Genomic DNA, 6,128 nt, shown 5'->3' with positions numbered 1-6,128 from the left:
TGAATTTCAGTTTGAATATCAAATTGTATGAATTTTATCACACAATTACAACCTTTTGGTGCTTTTTGATAAATTTTTGACACATTTGGCTTCTTGGTTGATCCTCATTATCCAACTTGGCTCTGATACCAACTGTAAGATCCCTGTCCCCACCGCTCAACGGATTCGGGGTGCTAGCAAGCGGAATTAGCACATCTTGCATGGGGCAGGGTCCCACACTCGGGGCCTCGTCCACCACGGATATCCGGACAGGTGACTAATTCCTCGATTCTTCCAACCCGAACTCGAAAAAACTTCTCTTGCCCGAAAAGCACGGGTGATTCCACCAGGATAATTTTTCCCTAACGTAGTCAAAAGTCTTAACTAACTGAGCTCATCTAACCGAACCTGTAAGTCCCATAGTCAGATCAAGGAAAAAGACTGTACTTGGATCATAGAGATCAACGCTTTTTTCCTCATTTTAAGAGGCATAGCTGTTGATTCTTTTCCATAGAACAAGTTTTGTCCGGGATTTACTTCATCTATCGAACTAAACAGAAATTGAGTCTCGATTTACGGATCCATCAGTCCAGCCTAACCCCATCCAGTCCCATGGGTTAGCCAACCACCCAACCACTGTAGTGATGGGATCCAATTAGGAATTTGGTTAGGTTTTGTCCCGGGTACCAGGGAAAAGAGTTTCCAGGCCCCCTAGCCGGATTTTCAAGCAAATTTAACTCCAGTCACACCACTTACACACCTAATATGAAATTGCCTTTTTCCTAGATTTAATGTATTTAATTCAGTCATTTAATGAAATCATAGTGTTACTGATCATAAACTTCCAAGTATCCGGTTGAATCTTAACTTCCTAGATTTAATGTATTTAATTTAGTCATTTAATGAAATCATAGTGTTACTGATCATAAACTTCCAAGTATCTGGTTGAATCTTAATTTCCAATCATTCCTTCATCGGAGTATCTATGGCATCATTGGCAGCCAGAACGCTCACCACCTGTTTCCTCAGGGGCCTTTTCTATAGTTCCTAGCTCATAGTACCCGGCAGATAATCACTTATAAAAATCAAGATGGAATCCTCGTTGAAGATCAGCAAGATCAACCAACAGATCCATATAAGAGAGCTATGGACTCATCAGTTGAGGACCAGCAAGGTCAATCAACTAGATCCATACTCGGTTTCAGAAAACAACTCTCACTCCTTGTTCTAATATCTTCCACGATGCACGTGTGGGTATCTTCGGTGACCCAGAGCCCGAGCACTGTATGGTCAGCACCCTCTAGGATCCTTCGCAGGTCACCTAGCGCTTCACTCATAGGCCGCTTCCTTGGTCCCACATCCACCGTACCGGAAGCTCACCATTTTTAAATCGAACCGAGGGCTGGCCAAGACCTCGGCCGACCTTGCTACGCAAGACGTCCTCCATTGACTCTCCGTCAATGTCAGCAGTTGCAACTTTATCAGTTAGGCTTAATCATAAGACGGTCAAAATGCTTCCCCAACATTCTTGACATAAAACAGTCATTTACAAACAAGTCATAAATACAGTTTCTATACTCTTTCTAGATTGTCCCACATCAATCCATATTACTTAATCCAATTCCAAATCATATGTGTATCCATTCTTGAACAAATACATCATTTTCCATCCCATCACAACATATTTATTCACTTCACATAACATCCATTCCTATCTTTCTTAATTTACATTACGTCTCATTACATCCATTTCTCATTACATCTCATTCGTCTTATATTATTCATTCACATTCTGATTCACATGACATCTCATCTCATCCATTCGCTCATATCGACTTCATATCCATTCACATACATTTTTGCATTCATTATTCCACATACACATTCACATTCGTACATCCACATTCACATCTACATCCATACATCCATTTTCACATCCACATTCATACATCCATATCGATACATCCATTTCACACCCACATTCATACATCCACCTCCACATCCATACATCCACATCCACATCTACATCCATACATCCATTTTCACATCTACATCCACATTCTTACATCCACATTCACATCTACATTCATACATACACATCTATATCCACATCCATACATCCACATCTATATTCATACATCCACATTCACATCCACATTCATACATCCATATCCACATCCACATTCATACGTCCATATCCACATCCACATTCATACATCCACATCCACATCTACACCCATACATCCATTTTCACATCTACATCCACATTCATACATCCATTTTCACATCCATATTCATACATTTACATCCACATCTACATCCATACATCCATTTTCATCTACATCCACATTCATACATCCACATTCACATCCATATCCACATTCACACATCCACATTCACATTAACACATACATCCACATTCTTACATCCATATCCACATCTACATTCATACATACACATCTATATCCACATCCATACATCCACATCTATATTCATACATCCACATCCACATCCACATTCATACATCCATATCCACATCCACATTCATACATCCACATCCACATCTACACCCATACATCCATTTTCACATCTACATCCACATTCATACATCCACATTCACATCTACATCCATACATCCACATCCACATCCACATCCACATCTATCATACATTCACATCCGTGTTCACGTTCATACATCCACATCCATACATCCATTTCTACATTCCCATTCATATAACCACATACGCCTTCACATCTATTCTTTTACATCACATCCATTCTCGCCATATCACAACCCATATACATCTTATCCCATCAGATATACTTCTTACCGCATCCCATACACATCTTATCACATCCTAACTCATCCCATATGCATCTTATCACATCCTATCACTTCTCATACACATCTTATCACATCCTATCACTTCCCATACGCATCTTATCACATCCTATCACATCTCATACGTATCTTATCACATCCTATCACATCTCATACGTATCTTATCACATCCTATCACTTCTCATACACATCTTATCACATCCTATCACTTCTCATACACATCTTATCACATCCTAGCACATCTCATACGCATCTTATCACATCCTATCACTTCTCATACACAGCACATCTCATACACATCTCATCACATCCTATCACTTCCCATACGCATCTTATTAGGCATAAAGACAACTTTAGTAGGAATAACACTTTTATAATAATCCTTTTATGCATTTTACTATGCATAAATTCTAAAATTAGGGTTTCCTTTCATGAATAACCACAATTTGTCCATAGCATGAGGATTAATCACCAATGCTTGAGAAAATGGCCATAGCAACTCACCAATGGTATTCTGAAAGCTTCAATGGTTGGATTGTTGCTTGATAGAGCCTCTAATGGATCCAAATCTTGAAGATTTTTGCAATTTTCGAGGGCTGCTCAAACCTCGTCTTCTCCCTCTCCAATAGCAATGAAGAATTCCCCATTTTAGGCCGTGAGGCTACGTGGGAAAACGACACAGCCACGCCTAGCCTCATGAGTCAAAAAGAGCAAGATCAACTCCAAGTTTGGCCCTCATTAGCAATATAATACATTTGCAGCCATTTAGAGTGAGTGGAGATGGATAATGGTGAGCTATGTGAGAGAGATAGGGTTTGGAGCAAAGGGAAACAAATTTTCAAAAATTTTCAGAAAAATGCTTGTAAATTGGTACTCTATGTGTTCCTCTCCTCAAGATCAACAAAAGCCCTAGCAAATGGGAGCAAAACGGGGGAAAGATGAGAAGTAATGGCTATGGAAAGATTGGAGTAGAAGCACAAAAGATAAACATGATTAACAGAGAGATTAACAGGTGATTAATTTAAATTTTTCCCAATTTTTGTACCTCGCCCCAAATAATTGGTCCAAGGTGCCCAAATTAGGTCCAATTGAGCTAAATCTCCATGAAATCACATGAAATCACATGAAATGATGCCTCCCCTTCACTAATCTCAAAAGATTAAGTAGAAATTAAGCAAGATTAAGCCAAAACTCTAAGAAATCAAGAGAAAATTCAGAAAATTATCAAGAAAAGGCAAGACTATAAATAGACATGCTTAATGTAAAAAAGCAAGCCTTGGATGTACAAAATGCAGAAATACTGAGAGACTGCACTAATAATCTCATGCCCAAAACCTTGATAATGGATCAAAATCAAGGCTCTGATACCAAATGAAATGGATCTAGAGTAAGATATTGAATCAAACACATCAAAGCAAGAATCTAGTATCCATTAATCATGAGATTAGTTATCAAATGGCTCATCACATGAATATACAAGAGAGAGAAAATCTATAAGTGCATGTAGCAAGAGAAGATGCACAAATAGCTTAACCTCTCACCAAGAGGATGGCTTTCAAGTTAGCCATGAACTTGACCATGGAAGGCAAAATCTCCATTGATGGAGCCCAAAGGTACAAGATGACCAAAATTAGTAAAAGTGTCAAAAGATCCTACCAATGTACCCCAAGCCCTATTGATAGTCACTTTCTCCTTTTGCCCATGGCCCCCTATGTACATGTGGAAATCAGGCTCTATGGTTCATGACACCCAAGATGATCACAAATGAAACCACATCACATTGCTTAGTTTACGATGCTTAGTTTACGAAAAGATATATGGGTGATGGAGACCTAATCCAATCTAGAGACATCTTTGAGACAATATGTGAAACGTGTGGGGGCCAATAGATTACTCAACAAAAAATTATTATTATTTCTCTAGAGTTAGTTGGAATTATCAACAATGGTATAGTAGATCATTGAAGCATAAGGAGACAAAATCAATTTCACTTGGCTTAAAAAATGTGTTAGGTTCAAGTTTTTGAACATGAATGAGATATTTTATTATATCTCACGCGACTAAAATATTGGGATTCTTGGTGTAAACTTTGGGAAAAGTTGATCAATGACCAATTATTATCATGCTTTTGTAAGGGAGTATGAGATTCAAATATGCATTATCTACTCTTATCCAAACGAGCTTCACTAGATACTTCTTGTAAAATGGCAGTAGAATTCAAAGACAACGTATTGGAATTATTACCCTAAGTCACCCTCATGGTCTTTCCTAACTCTTGAGTTTAACAAAATCAAGTAAACAAATGGCTAGTGACAAGCGAAGCTACGGCCATATTAGAAACTTAAGGCTAAAAGAGGTAAGAGACTTGCCCACTCAACCTATAAAGAGAGCTAATATAGTGTTTAGTATATAGAAAAAATCTCAGAAGCAATGAATACAAATCAGATAAATGCTTTATTATGCTCATTGCTCGTGTTTAGAGAATCACGATACTACGTGTAGATTTACTAGCCCTGCCAATTCATTTGAATGTAGCTATTGCCATGTATAGGAAAATATGAAAAATTATTCAAGGGGCATGTACACATTACTTGATGCACCTATACATATTGTCACAAGTATTACCACCTTCATCTGAGCTAACATTGATCAATCAAGTTTTTTTTAAGATCTCTTGTAACCCAAAGTTATGACAAGCCATAGGCTATCGTACAACCTGACTTCTACATTATGTAAAAAGCTACAGTGGTATACTAATGTTTTAAACCCATTGTGGAAATGTGAAGGGGACTGAATGGTCTTGAACCAGTTCTTGAGAAAGGAAGGAAGAGCTTATCTCTGACAATGACTCAAGGAATCATCTCATGGAGATAAAGTTCCTTTCCAAAGATATTTTTTTTCTCTCAAAATAAAACGTGGAAAATCCTACTAAGGAATGGGAAAAGAAGAGCAAGAAATGGCTGAGAGACTATGAGATTTGACTAATCTTATGTCATTCCTTTCATCACTTATTAAAATTCCAATAGGGGAATTGGTAACGAAGCTCCCTAGGGACCCTATAGCTTTGATGTTAAGAAGTGGGTAGATGGTAGCTCAAAACCAAGAACTAACCCTACCTTAACTTGCTATTAAAGATCCACTCCAAAAAAGGAAGAATGGTTGTGTTCTTTAATTTATTCAAAATTTGGTGAATCAATTGGTTGTTGGCTATAAAAGTGACGAGACATGCCACAATTCCTATCCACAACAATGTTTATCATGCAGCTACGATTTGATGGGATCACGCATTATCACCAAAATGATATTG

This window comes from Cibotium barometz, chromosome 7 (assembly GCF_041138505.1).
Source record: "Cibotium barometz isolate CiBa-2024 chromosome 7, ASM4113850v1, whole genome shotgun sequence".
NCBI classification, from domain to species: domain Eukaryota; kingdom Viridiplantae; phylum Streptophyta; class Polypodiopsida; order Cyatheales; family Cibotiaceae; genus Cibotium; species Cibotium barometz.
Note: the sequence above shows the minus strand (reverse complement) of the source record.